We start from the raw sequence: 14,813 nt of genomic DNA, 5'->3' as shown, positions 1-14,813 counted from the left end.
GTGTTCTTGAAACACATTCAAATGATCATCCATATTGATAATTGGTGAGGCATTGTCTTTCAAAGACTCATTTGGATTAATAAGAAACACCCTCTCTTCATCCCTCTTCTCCTCCTCATAAATTACCATTTCCTCACCTTCTAAGTAAGCTAAGGAGTCCATTAGAGAGTTTATTTCATTTTTAGAGCTTTTAAAGTCAAAACCACAATTTTTATACATTTCCATAAGACACTCCTCAAGAGGGTCATTAGAGATAATAGAAGGAAGGCCCTCTTCAATAAGTTCCTCCTCCTTCTCTCGTACCTCAAGTGTGGTCAACATCTCCTCACTCTCTAGAGTAGCCATGTCCGAGATAAAATCATAATCAAAACAAGGAAAGTCCTCATTAATCATATTATGTTCTATTGGATTAGCCACTAACTCACTTGCCACTTCCTCCTCTATACAAGATAGAGTGCTAGGCATTAGCTCACTTATTTCGTTCTCCTCACTCTCATCATCCTCATCTATATTCATTGAAGTTCTTGCTATTTTTTCATTTGCCTTTTCCTCCTCCTCTTGATGAGAAAGAGTACTTGCAATTTGCTCAATTTGAGCTTCTTAGTTGGCTAAAGTTTGAGAATGAGAATTAATAAGTAAAGTGTGTGAAATATGCACATCAAGTAAAGCTAACACTTTTTCTTCAAATCCGGGTGAGTACTTAGAAGGTGGTGGAATTGATTCATTATAAAATTGTGGTGGAGGGCAATAGTCATAAGAAGGATTAAATGAGTGATCAAGTCCATAATAAGATGATGCATGAAATGAATTGGACTCAATCTCATAAGGATTAAAATGTGATGGAGGAGCATAAGGTGAAGGGATGTAATTCCCCCCCAAACTTGGATCAAATAATTCCTCCATTCACAATTAAAACCCAAATGTAAGAAAAAATTGGCCTCAACAAGGGCCTATGCTTGGACAAAAATTTAGCAATAAAATGAGCCTCAACAAGGGCTATCACAAGCATACAAAGAAGTGAAGCAATTAAAATACAAGAGTGCCAAGAATTGCTCACAATGGTCCTTTAGCACTTCAACTCCAAATTTAGCTTTTAAGCTCCAATGATTGCTTTAAGTTCCAAAGTTCGCCTTCCTTGTAGTCAAGTACCTAATTGAACAAATAATAATGAGAATCAAGAGAAAAGAATATACAATGGAAAATAAAATAAAAATAGAAGCAATCTAATGAACACTATTGTCTAGTTTAATTCCAACAAAACCGTTAATCCCCGGCAACGGCGCCAAAATCTGACGACGGCCGTTCCAATACGCCAAACTGAATGTAGTGAATGTGTGGTTCAAGAAAAGCCTTTTATGTCAAATTTAAATTTATAAAAACCACTACCAACACTACTACTAATGTAGCAAGAGTGAGTAGGGATCGTCCCATGGGATTATACTTGTTGGAATTTCAACTTCGACTCTAGCGTACCAAATGATTGCAAAAGAGAATTGGATTGGTTGATTACTTCTAGAAAAGAATGAATTAAAATGCATTAAGATAAAGAGTAAGTAAGAAGGAAAGGTCTTGGGGTGTAGAGATCACCACCAAACAATACTATTCCAAACCATAATCAAACGACTAATGAGGGAAATGAATGTGTTGCAACAATATTATGTGTATAAAAGACATTCAATTGGTAAGGGTGACTCAACAAGTGCAAATTGTCTCAATCAACATGTGTGAGGCCACAATACATCTATTGGTAGAGGAATATATTGTCTAGACATCATGTGAAGAGAACAAAATATCAAATCAAGTCATTGAACCTTTCATTAAGCTCATAGTCCAAGCAATCCATAAGGATGACTTAGTTAAACATGCATTATCTAAACATCATGTGAGAGGCCACAATTTATCTATTGGGAGAGGAATAAATTGTCTAAACACATATGAAAGATACAACATATCATAACTAGTCATTAATCCTTCATTAAGCTCACAATCCACATACAACACAATATTAGAGGAATATGCCATTTGGACTCTCAAGCATGGAACATCAAACATCAAGAGTAGATTGTCCTCCCATCTAACATTATACTACCACTACACTAAATCTACACTACTAGCATGAAAATAAAGCTATCTAGCCTAGGGGAGAGGCACAAGCCATCAAGAATAGGCATAAACCATCAAATGAACCAAAATAGCATTCATTAAGCATATCATCTTGATAATCTCTAGATCTATAGCATCAATACACATAGACATGCATAAAAAACACTAAATCTAGAGATAAGCACATGAATATCCTACTCTAGCATACATAGACATATGGGTAGAATAGAATAGTCAATTGGAAGCATTAAACCATACAAACCATGAAATAATCAAGATTTATATATACATGAATATCAAGATGTATTATACAACACTAATCCCTCAATAATACACAAGATTAGAGTATAGAAAGCATGCTTGGGGCTAACTCTAGCCCCAAGAGGATGTTTAGACACTCATGGTAGTGATGATCCAACCCTCAAGGGCTGACTCCATGGCTGCTGCTTGTTGGTGAAGACCTCCTCCAATGGTGCTTTAGCTTCCCTCCTTCCTCCTCTCCAAGGAAAGCCTCCAAGATGATTTTCAATGTGTGACAAGAGACTCTAGGCTCCTCTCCAAAAAGTGTATCATATTCCTTATATAGGTAGGTCAAATACACCCTATGATGAATTGTGGTCGTGCAAGGCATATTCTCCAATGATTGGGTGAAGGACGGAATAAATGAGCTGGACTTTAACTTTTTCTCGCTGGAGGAAGTTCGATCGATCGAACCTTAACTTGGATCGATCGAAGATGTGTTCAATCGATCGAACTGCATCTTGGATCGATCGAAGTGGTCTGACTCCTCCGGATAAGGACAAGGCTGAGATATTTCGAAGATATTTATGGGGAAAAGGACAAAAGTGGTTGGTAGGCGTACAGCTGTGGATAAAATCAATCATTTGAATAGGACAAAATAGGGTTCGATCGATCGAAGGTGATGTTGGATCGATCGAACTTGGAATTTCAGCAAAGGCCAAGGTTGGATCTATTGAGAAGTACTGTGATTGATCATAGATGTTCGATCGATCGAACTCTAAGTTGGATCGATCGAACTTTTCAGCTGCACAACTTTGATTCCTTTTTGCTCCTTTCTTTCTCCACTTTGCTCCCTCATTTGGTTTATCTCAGGATTGCTTCAATTAAGCTCTTATTTGGCTGAGTTAGCTCAATTTTGGGATTAGTGCCTGAAAATATAAATAACACGTAATAAGTCTAAAACGGCAAAGTAAGATAGATAAAGGTACTAGAATGCTTAAGCTTAACGGGTTTAAATGCGCACTTTTCAGTGCTCATCACTATGGGCTACCACCACTAGCCCCCAGCAGCCCTTCAGGGGCATATTACACCGGTACCCCTTTGGTTGACTAGGGTAGACATAGTACGGATGGCTAAGGAAGACATGCTGATACTCGGGAGGCTGTTCGGAAGTCGCTGCTCCCGTGCAAATTTTGGTTTTTGGATACAGTCACCTGCCCTATCGGAATATACTTCTTGGAATCGTGGACCAATTTTGTATCAAAAACTAAGAAATCGACCAAAAAATAGAACTTGTCCACTTTTATGAGTACATCTTCAACAATACCTCGCGGTTGCATGATAAAATGGTCAGCAAGCTATAGAACAACCGACGTAGGTTTTAGATCTCCCAAACCTAAGTTCTCAAACACCGAGTAAGGAATGAGATTCACTCTCCCTCCCAGATCAAGAAGTGCTCGCTCTATCACATTATTTCCAATGATATAAGAAATGGTTAGAGCACCAGGATCTTTAACCTTAGGAGGAGTGTTGTGCTAAAGTGTAGCATTGACTTGCTCGGTGAGACAAATTTTCTTAGGAACTTAGCTTCTTGATTTTCTCTTTTGAGTGCACAAGTCCTTTAGAAATTTAAAGTGGGAAGTATTTGCTTAATAACATTAAGGAGAGGTAGATTGATTTTGACCCGTTTAAAGACCTCTATCATGTTTTGAATTTTTTTCCCATGCTTGCCAAAAGTAGGAGGTTTCCTTGAGATGTTCAGGAAATGGCACTCTTGGCTCATAAGCTGTCTCAAGGTTCGGAGCAGATGAAGAAGCGACTTCACCTTCGACTCCTTTAGAGCTCGATGAAGCAGTATTTGAGGGAACATCATTGAGATTTGGATTATGAATGATAGGATTTATAGGAATCCTATGCCTTTCTTTTTCTTCCCAATTCTCCTCAACATGGTTATCAACCACTTTACCACTCCTTAATGTAGTGATAACCTGGAATTTCTCCTGATGAATACTTGAAGGATTAGGTTCATCAATCATGTAAGTCTGCCCCTTCAGGTTGGCTACTGGCTGACTGGCAGCTTTCCATCCTCTCTTTGAGATAGAGTACACTCTATTTGCCTAACTTGTTGATGTGTGTTTTATTTTATCAATAATAAATACCACTCGCAGTAGAACGAATCTTTGTAGGATAGGGCTATATTGAGGGTGTTGAACCTTAAAGACTGTGGTGGTTTATCGAGTATTTAATTAATTACTATTTTAATTTAGAAGAAAGATTTGATTTGATTTGTTTTGTTATAATGTAATAACATGAACAGAAAATAAACAAAGTAAAAGGATTGAGATCAAGAGAATAAATACTTAGGGATTGACTTCACACGAATCTCATACTATAGTCAATTGTCAAAACCTAGAAATTTAATATTATGTATCATATGGAATTAAACTCAATAACATTTGTTTAATTCAAATTAACAGAAAGATGTTTCATGAATCTCAGTTAATAATAACCTATCTTCGGTTAGCATGAATTATCTACCTACCTACTTCTAACTAATTTTGTAATATAACTCGTCTTCCCTAGGCATAGACTATAAAAACATTCATTCATGAAAAACGTTTGAACACTATTGTATGATCTCTATTTTTATTGTCGAGAAGCCCTTATGCCGCCAATCTCGTACACTAAGAATAGGTTGAATATAATTTAAGAATAATTAAGTCTAAGCAAGGTATTAATCATTCAAAAACTATGTAATTGATTAAAACCCAATTAATCTAAATCAATTGCTCAAAATCATACAATCAAAATACATAAACAATGAAAATCCCAAAGTACAGAACAATAAAAAAATAGTAATCGCATTCGGGTAAAATGAATGCCCTAAGATGGAGTTTAGCTACTCATGGAGAAGAATGATGTCTTCATTGATGTTGTAGAAGCCGTCTCCATAGACCACCAAAAACTCCTTTAGATCTTCTTCTTCAAAACTCTAAAAGCCACCACCAAAACAAGAGAGAATCGAGAGAGGTTTTATGTGGCTTTTTGCCTCCTTTTATAGAAGAATTGACTTCTAATAAGGCTTGGATGGGCTTTAGGTCTTCTTGGGTGATCTAGGCCTATCTAGGATGAAATATAACGTAATCAAAACAAATCCCGCAACTTAAAGTTCTTACTTATCTTCAATGGCTTAAGCCTAGAAGCTTCGGCTCGAGCTATTTGTGCAATGGATCGAGCTATTTGGAAGGGTGCTCGCGCCCAACTTAGCCAAATTTCTTTAAATCTTTTCTAAAGTGTCTTTTTCATCAACACTTAGCATATTTTTGGGATTCTTTTTTAATAGTGCTCGATCCTTTCTTCATGGTGCTCGAGCCTTGGGTCTCCGACTTGAGCTTTTTGAGAAAAGGCTCGAGCTATTTGACATTGCTCGAGCTTTTTGGTTCTGGCTTGAGGCCCTGGCAGCATAGACTTTCTGAAGCATTTCTTCATATTTTGACGCACATTCTGCTTAAGCTTTTTGGTAAAGGCTCGAGCACCTTGAGGTTCGGGTCGAGCCTAGAGATCGCAGCTCGAGCTATTCTGCCTTAGTAGATTTTCTTCCTTCTTGGTTTTGTGCTCGAGCCAATGAACATAGGCTTGAGCTGTGGCACTTGAACTTTTCCAAAATTCACCATTTTGATTCCATGCTTGCTTCAGATGATCGGCAACGACTCTGCAAGCTTCAATATCAGTTTTTCATCTTAAAGTCCTGGTTTTAACCATTTCTTTGCTAAAGTACCTACAAACACAAAGTAAACATAAATCAATCTAACAATGGATAGAAGTATCACTTTAGGTCCTATCATACGTATATTTAGGGGCTCGAATATGTAATATCTAGTACTTATCAAACCCCAAAACTTACATATTTCTAGTCCCTTAACAATACAAAACTAAAAAGCCGCTTTCGTGGGAATCACGGTTGCATTTAGCTTATGTAGCAAGCCTTTAAACCCCTAGGTTACCCTTAGTGGATGAGTTGTAGTCTCATGAGGGTTTCTAGTGATGGTACCCACAAACATCTCAAATTAGGGCCTTATTTAAGCAATAAGCTCATTCAAACCTGTTTTAACATCATAATATCCCAACAAATGCATCTATCAGTTAAATACAACAAGTATAACGAATTATATTAATCAGGAAAAATTCCAAACTCTCAATATCATATCAACAACCATAGTGCCCACATGTCAGTTTAATCACATATTTAATAATCTTAATCCCCAAAATCCTTTTTAGAAGTGAACCTATAGTTTTAAACATGTGGTTTACTATCCATTCACAAGTAAACCTTTCAAATCCCGATCCCCAAAGTATTCTTCTTAATTTCACAGGTATGCTTTCTTTTCATTCATCACTCTTTTTTTTTTATTTCTTTTTCAAATAGGGTACTTTGCAATGCTCGGGTCTCTTAAGCTCTCTAAATCATGTGTCTAATGAGTTTTCAGCCAATGACTCCCAAACTAGTTGGTTTTAGGGCATTAGGTGTTAAAACAGCCCTAAGAACTTAATTACTTAAGCAATCTAGGCTACAGACCCAAACTTTACCCTTCTTTCTTTCTTTTTTTTCTTTTTTCATTTGTTCACTTTGGTGAAAAAGCTCTTTTCATATTCATTGCAACATACATTTTTATTTATTTATAATACCTTAGTTCTCAAAATCATCAAATTCGCATGTTCATCTCAGTTTAACACAAAACAGAATAAGATTTCAAGTTTAAACCCCACAGAATGCATGCAAGTGTGAAAATGTGCAAAATGAAGCATTCTAAGGATCAACATCATAAACTGCAACTATCTTGCGAAGTGGACCATAGGCCACCAACTGATTTCAAAAAATTTAAAAAATTCTCATTTAACATGAATTCAGCATATAAGCCATCTTTAACCAACATCAGACTGCATATGGACATCATAACACAACAACAGATCTAAACTCATGCTTTAAACAATTAAAAGGCATCCTCTTGTGCATATCATATCACATTAACATTAAAAATTCGAAGGACATTGCTTTACTGATAAGTGCTTAAATGTTGAACATTTTAGCCTTAAGCTAGGGTATTTTACTCTTTGCATCTATCTTTATTTTTTCATTTTAGTTCTAACTTGTGTTTTTGTCAATTTCAGGTTAATAAGGTTCAAATAGGCTAAAAATGGTCCATTAAAGCCTTTTTTGAGTCAAGCAAAAGTTTAGAGAAAAATCCAGAAAATTCCAAAAATTGGCCAAGGAGGGGCTTGCAATCAATCGCAGGCCAGGTGTGATCGATTGCACTGCCACATTATCAATCGCATGCCACATCAGCAAAATGGCCTGAGCTTCAGTATCACCTGCGATTGGTCGCAGGAAATCTACAATCGATCGCAGCCACGTTAGCGCCACGTCAGCTCCATTACAGGATAAGCCGAATATTTGACAGCGAAGTTGCGATCGATTGCAGCCAAGTTTGGGGATTGCCTTTAAGGAAGAAGACAAACACAAAAATATCTGTCAGCACAAGTTACGATCGATTGCAACTTGGCTGCAATTGATAGTAGCTTAGCTGTTAAATAGTCCACCTTATCCTGTAATGGAGCTGACATGGCTGCGATCGATTGTGGATTTCCTATGATCGATCGCAGGTGATACTGAAGCTTAAGCCATTTTGCTGACGTGGAATGCGGTTGATGACGTGGCAGTGCGATCGATCACTCCTGGCATGCGATCGATCGCAGGCCCCTCTTCGGGCAATTTTTGGACTTTTCTTGATTTTTCTCTAAACTTTTGCTTGACTCCAAAAAGGCTTTAATGTACCATTTTTAGCCTGTTTGAATCTTATTGACCTGAAATTGACAAAAACACAAATTAGAACTAAAATGGGAAAATAAAGATAGATGCAATGACTAAAATACTCTAGCTTAGGGCTAAAATGTGCAACATTTAAGCGCTTATCACACCCCTAAAATTAGATATTGCTAGTCCCTAACAATGAACTACGAAGTAAAAAGGAAAAGAACAACTATACATCTATGAAAAAGAAAACAATAAATGGATAACACCATTTTCGTAGGGATTACGGTTGCATGTAGTATAGGCAACAAGCCTTTTAAACCTCTAGATTACCTATAGTGGATGAGTGAAGTCTCGTGAGGGTTTTTAGAAATGATACCCACAAACATTAAGCTCTTTCTCACTTAAGAGACACCAATATTCCAAGCAAGCATTGAAAGTAAACTTGTGACGGCCCAAGTTTTGGAAACTCGGTGCGTCAGTGATGACCAAAAGATGACCCGATAATGGATCCGAAATGCGGAAGTGAAAGGTGAAACAATGGCCTTTAGAGATACAATGCATCTCTAAGACACCAATGCGACCCTTAATGAGGTCACGGAACCCAAAGGAAACAAATGCAGAAGTGTCGTTTCAAAAACGGACAAAAAGAACCTAGGGGCAAAATGGTCATTTTGTAAAAAGTGGATTCAGATGCTATCGGGCACACCGTTGGAAAGACAATGACAAATTAGTCAAGTTCAAAATTTTTTTTACTTAATTTGGAGTCCGGACAGGGGAGAAAGGTTAAAAACAAAAATGATGTCGTGGCGGCCCGATGAGGACAACCCACCACTGCTGCAACTGAGAGTAAAAACGGGCATCTAAACGGACTTTTTTTTGAAAAACTCAAAGAAGAAACTCCCCCTAAAATCAAGTTTCCTACCCCAATCACAAGCGGAAACAAAAAAAATGCATTGTAAAATGCCCAGAAAGCCCCCAAGAAAATCAGGTCAAGAGGAGAAAAACTAATCCGAGCTACTGCCCAAGTTTTGGAAATAGGGCTTCGGGAGGTTTTTAAATTGACTAAATTGAAAATGAAATCTTAAAATGCACCCACAAGACCTCTGGAAGTTTCAGATCGGTCGTGACGATTTTCAAAAAAAAGTTGATGAATAGCACCAACTACATTTGTACTAAAAATTTGCAAAACCTGGTAGCAAGGATTTTTTGGAAAAATATTGATTTTTGAGGGCCAAGATGATGTTTTTTGGAAAAACACAAAGAAGAAACCCACCTCAAAATTGAGTTTTCTACATGACACGCAAGGAAAAATGAAAGAAATGCATTTTAAAATACCCAAAATGCCCCTGGAACAGAATAGGGTAAAGCTCCCTAAGGATGCTACTTAGAGTTTTTGTTTCATCAAGGAAGGTATTGTTTGTCAAAGTGAGCATGCAAGTGTATGTAATATGATAAAATAGATGTGCTACAATGGCCTATGGTCTCATTACAATACATTTACAACATTTGACATGTCAAACCTCCAAGTTAGAAAAAATACATTTCATAGACAAATCATGAACATGCTAACACTTGCATGTGAACAAGAATACTTCTAAAGAAGCTCAACTCAGCAAATCACCCAAGCAATTACAATCTCCAATCTTGTATCCTGTACCTGAAATATGCCCCAGTATCGTAGGAGTGAGTAACATTAAGCTACTCGTAGGAAATGAGCATGCATTGACCTAAAGTTTTACAAGTTGCATGATTTAATTATTGTGGTTCATTCCACCTAACGTCTATATCAAGGTGAGACTCAGGGAGCATCCTAGCTACCTAAGATCATTTCTAGCATCAATCACCTCATTCATGCAATTTTAACAACATAGGGTCATGCTTGCACAAAGCAACAACATAGGAGCATGCTTACACCAAGCAACAACATAGTGGTTCTCAAGGTTATCAACTTGAAGTCTAAAATGCAACATCAACTAAATATAACAATTTAGCATAATTAGAATATCTAATACCACACATCAAGACATAGATTCTCTAGGTTATCAACTAGCAATCTAAAAGTGTGAAATCAACTAAATATATCAATTTAGTATGGATGTACTTAACAACATCAAATAGCCAATTACCAAAACCATAATTCACAATTAAACATTGGTTGTCAACTTGGAATTGAATGCGAAATCAAATAGTGGAAGACTTGGACATCACAGCTCGGATTTCCGCCGAGACAAGGCAAATTTGGAGCTACTAACCCCTAGGCAGCCTATCCAACGAGCGAACTTTATAGGGCTAATTTGGAGCTACTAACCCCCAGGCAGCATACCCAACGCGCGAACTTTTGACTTAGAGGACTCTTGTCCCCGTACTAGAGCCAAACCCTAGCCATCACAGCTTAACAATGTCCCAAGCAACTCCAAAATAAATAAGTTAACAACTTATATACGTATTAAATAGTACACGAAACTACCTTCATGCACAAGTAGGTTGTAACCACACAACACATGCTCTAAATCCACAACAACTATAGGATGACAATGTCGAATCTTCATAGCGTGATTTGTTATGCGCTATAATAACATCACATGTCGAATCCTCTGTGTGCGATTCGCTACACGCTATAACAATATAATCCAATATTGAAAACATAATTTATAAATCTATTACAAGTCTAAAATCATGCTTCAAACATACTATCAATGCCAATTTCAAGATTTAATCATTAAAGCAATAGAAACGGAATTTAATCAAATAAACTAATTAAATTCCTTAGCTTTCAAATCTCAATCAAATGGCCCCTAATCAATGCATATTATACAATATAGCATAGTATATACATACATTCACTAAAATCTCAATTCGGCCAATGGCACAACAAGGTAGAATTTAATTATATCATGATAATTAAACTTCTAAATTTCAAAGCAACTTCAAATGGTCCCAATTTAATATATACTAGTACACAAGTACTAGTCATCATGATTATCAAGTGAAAAACTTAATTGGGCCAAGGGAACCATTAAATAGATTTTAATTAATCATTTAATTTAAAATCTCTAGATTTTCGTATTTGTCCAAATACTCTCAAATTAAAGTATGTTAACAAACATGCTAAGACTTAATTTAAAAGCATATTACAAGTTCATTTCATGAAAAGTATGGCCATGGGATTTAATCGTTCACCAAAGATAAATATTAAATAAAAAGTGCAATTCTTATTCAATTAATCCCAATTTAATATATGTTAACAAACATATTAAAACATGATTTTCTAGCTTTCCACAATTCCATTCTAAGTTATGCACATCCTTGTGAATTAAATTTCATACAAAGAAATAATTAATACTAATTTTCTAGAATTGATACCGGCATGCAATTAAGTTGTCTAATCATGCTAAACACTTAATACAACACATACAAAAGCCTAGAACATCCCCTACCTCAATTTGAGATGAAAATCTCAAGAGCCACCAAATGGAAACCGCTCCGAATCCGACGAAACTTCTAGGTTTTGTTGGGGACGACACCGTGCACATAACCCCCAAGGAAGCCCCATCAAAATCATAACTTGACTTCAAACCCAAACTCAAAGAATGGTTAGAAATGGGTTCTAATAAGGATGAAAGAAGCGCGTAGTCAACACGAACACTAAACGCAAAGACCCTTCTATGTTCTGACGAAGGAATGAAGCTCAAAAGAGGAGAGAGAAGGTGGTAGCCTCCCTTGGGCTGCCATGGAAGCTTCTGGTCGTGCAAGAGAGTGGGGAAGATGAAAAAATAAAATACCTCACCCCCCTTTTATAGAAATCTCAAAAAGTGCCCCGAACGGGCTTCGCCAGGTCCGAAAAAGTGAAATTTGAGCAGACGCGCTCAAATGACAAAACTCTGTGAAAGAAAAAGATTCAAAATGAGAAAATGTGAACAACAGAAGAAACGGCGTCAAAAACCGAGTCCCGAGCAGAAAGTTATGCCCCAAACAAATTTGGCACTAACTAGGGCTAGAAACCATGAAACTAGAAAACAATGACCAGAAGGAATTTCTAAGAGTACATGACTTGACGAAAAGTGAAAATGAATCCCATACGAGGATCCAGGATCAAAACAAGGCATTTAGCAATAACTTTCATTAATTGCACAATGGCCCCTCTAAAAAGTGAAAACTGCACTAATGGCCCAGAATGAAAATATCTTCCAAAAATATTTTCTTAAAACCCTGAAATAAAATATCTTCAAAAGATATTTACGAAAAACACCCCAAGAAATGAAAATAATTTCAAAGAACTTTGCATCCATGCCCCTATAGACACCGGGAGCAACCAGAGTACTTTCTTGCAAAAGTAAAGATACGTATTTCGTGGAAACCACTCAAGATGGAGATACATGAAGTCAAAAACCAACTTCAAACACAAGAAGTGTGGTTATGCCAATAAAGTGTCAAACGGGGAAAAGGACGAAAAGTGAATAGTGTCGAAAAACGAAAAATGTGGAAACGACTCGATCCTCAAAGGAAGTTGTCAATCCACAGAAAAGAGTCTCGGAAATCACTCTAGAGCACTCGAGACGACACTAAGCAAAGAGGAACTGAACTCAGAAAGGAAAGACAACGGAAAAAAAACATATCCGTGAAAATCTGGGTCATTACAACCTTCCCACCTTAAAGGGATTTCGTCCCCGAAATCCAGCCCCAACCAAAACAAAAAGGCGAAACCTGGATAACTACGGAGTACATCTCCGAGTATCTCACATAACGCGATACAAAAGTAATCCCAAAGCTAAAAGACAATGCATAAACCAATGTCATTCGCACCTACGTGCTAGTGACAGGACAACCTCTCAAAAGGAAAGTGACTAAATGGCCACCCAACAAGTCGGAACTCATACACAGAACCCAAGGTGAGACAAAGGAATGGAAGAAAACAACCGTAAACATCCCTCTAGATGAACCATCATACCGATTCAACAACGACCACCAAAAGATCTCCAAGATAACCACGTATCATATCAGGGTACCGAACAAGACGATGCAGCAGTACGAATAGCGACCAGAACCCGCCCACGACGTACTCAAATGTGTGGTAGCAATGACAATGCCTAGTGCCCGCCCACACTTACTCGTCAGTAAGGTAGCATCGCCGGCAACTAGTACTCGCCCACAACACATAACTTTGTACGGTAGCATGGCAATATAAGGCACTAATTCATAACCTGCCCCCCACTAGGTTTACCCAAGAAACCTCTCGATACAAATGACATCAATGTCAAAAATGATCATTGCCAAAAGCACTACGGAGACCAACATTTTGTGAGAGTTGAGATATGGTCCAAAGATGTCTAGCCAGACCATCCTAGCCAATCCCAAAACTCTGACAACAATGCCATAGGTACCGCTATGCTTAAGGCCTTAAATCCTCAATACAACAAAACCAACATCTCCAATGTCTCAAAATACCCCTATTAACAACATTAATCAGGAATCCAAAACCTAACAAGCAAATCAACGCCTACAGAAATCAAAACGAACCTCACAATAAGATATTTCATCGAAAGTCCTTCACATCTCACTGAAACAGATCAACTACAAGACTACAAAGTAATCAAACATCAGATCCACATCCCTATCACGGATAACTAAATCCTCAAAATACAAATCCACCAAGTGGCACACACATCAAAATGCCAACAACTAAGGTCACAAGATGAATCTCTCAAAACCATGCTTGGCAACACCAAGCTAAATCAAAATTCCTCAATTTCTATCGATCCATAAACAACCACTGGAACTACGATTCCTTAAAACCATACCTAGTTATAACTAGGACGAGAAACTTCACAACAAGCCATATCCAACAACGATCCTCCAAAACTCCTCCTAAAACTTAACAACATCCAGACCTCCAAAATGGAAAAAAGTCTCCAAAAGACATTCTCAAAAGAGCATCGAGCTCACCTCACAATCAAACAAATCCTCAATGATATGGACACAAGTCCCCATAAAATGATCTCACACCAATCAACTCACTCTGAGCACCACAATTCCGTCAACAACCACAGCAAAAACTCCCCAAGGAAGACACGAAAGAAAGGGAACCACCAGTCCTAAAAAGGACAACATCACAACCCCATCTCTGAAATGAAAGACAACAAGGTCAAAGACTTCACCCCCTACATGGAAGTAAGTCGACCAAAATCCATCAAATCCTCACCAAGGACTCAAAACAACAATGGTGATCCTCACGGACTAACCAACTAAGAACTGTGCAGAACGCAACGAAAAGAAGAGATTCACTCCTTGTAAAGTCCTTAACACGAACCAAGAAAAAAAAAGAAACCCTATCCTCCTACAAGTGTCGACATGACAAACACGAAAATGGAGCATCTTTCCCACTTTAGGGAAGTGGACAGCTCAAGATGGAACAAATGTGACAACTCCTCTACAAGGAATCTCACAACGAAACTTTTACGGAAACCCACATACACACTACGTGCGACTGAGGAGAAACAAAAGGGAACCCAAACCTGGAAGTCATGCATGTGATAAGGAATGCAACTACCAGAAAGAAATCTACTCACATAGATAAAAATCAAAGGTACATGCAACACGTCTCCACGTAAGCACAAAAGCATGTCATTAAAGCGTAATAACAGTATGGCATCTCTAAGCA

The sequence above is a fragment of the Cornus florida genome, unplaced genomic scaffold, assembly GCF_030987335.1.
Source record: "Cornus florida cultivar Cherokee Brave unplaced genomic scaffold, ASM3098733v1 CherokeeBrave_3.0.0_Hap2_Chr07, whole genome shotgun sequence".
NCBI lineage: Eukaryota > Viridiplantae > Streptophyta > Magnoliopsida > Cornales > Cornaceae > Cornus > Cornus florida.
The sequence above is the reverse complement of the archived record's forward strand: the minus strand, read 5'-3'. Positions refer to the sequence as shown.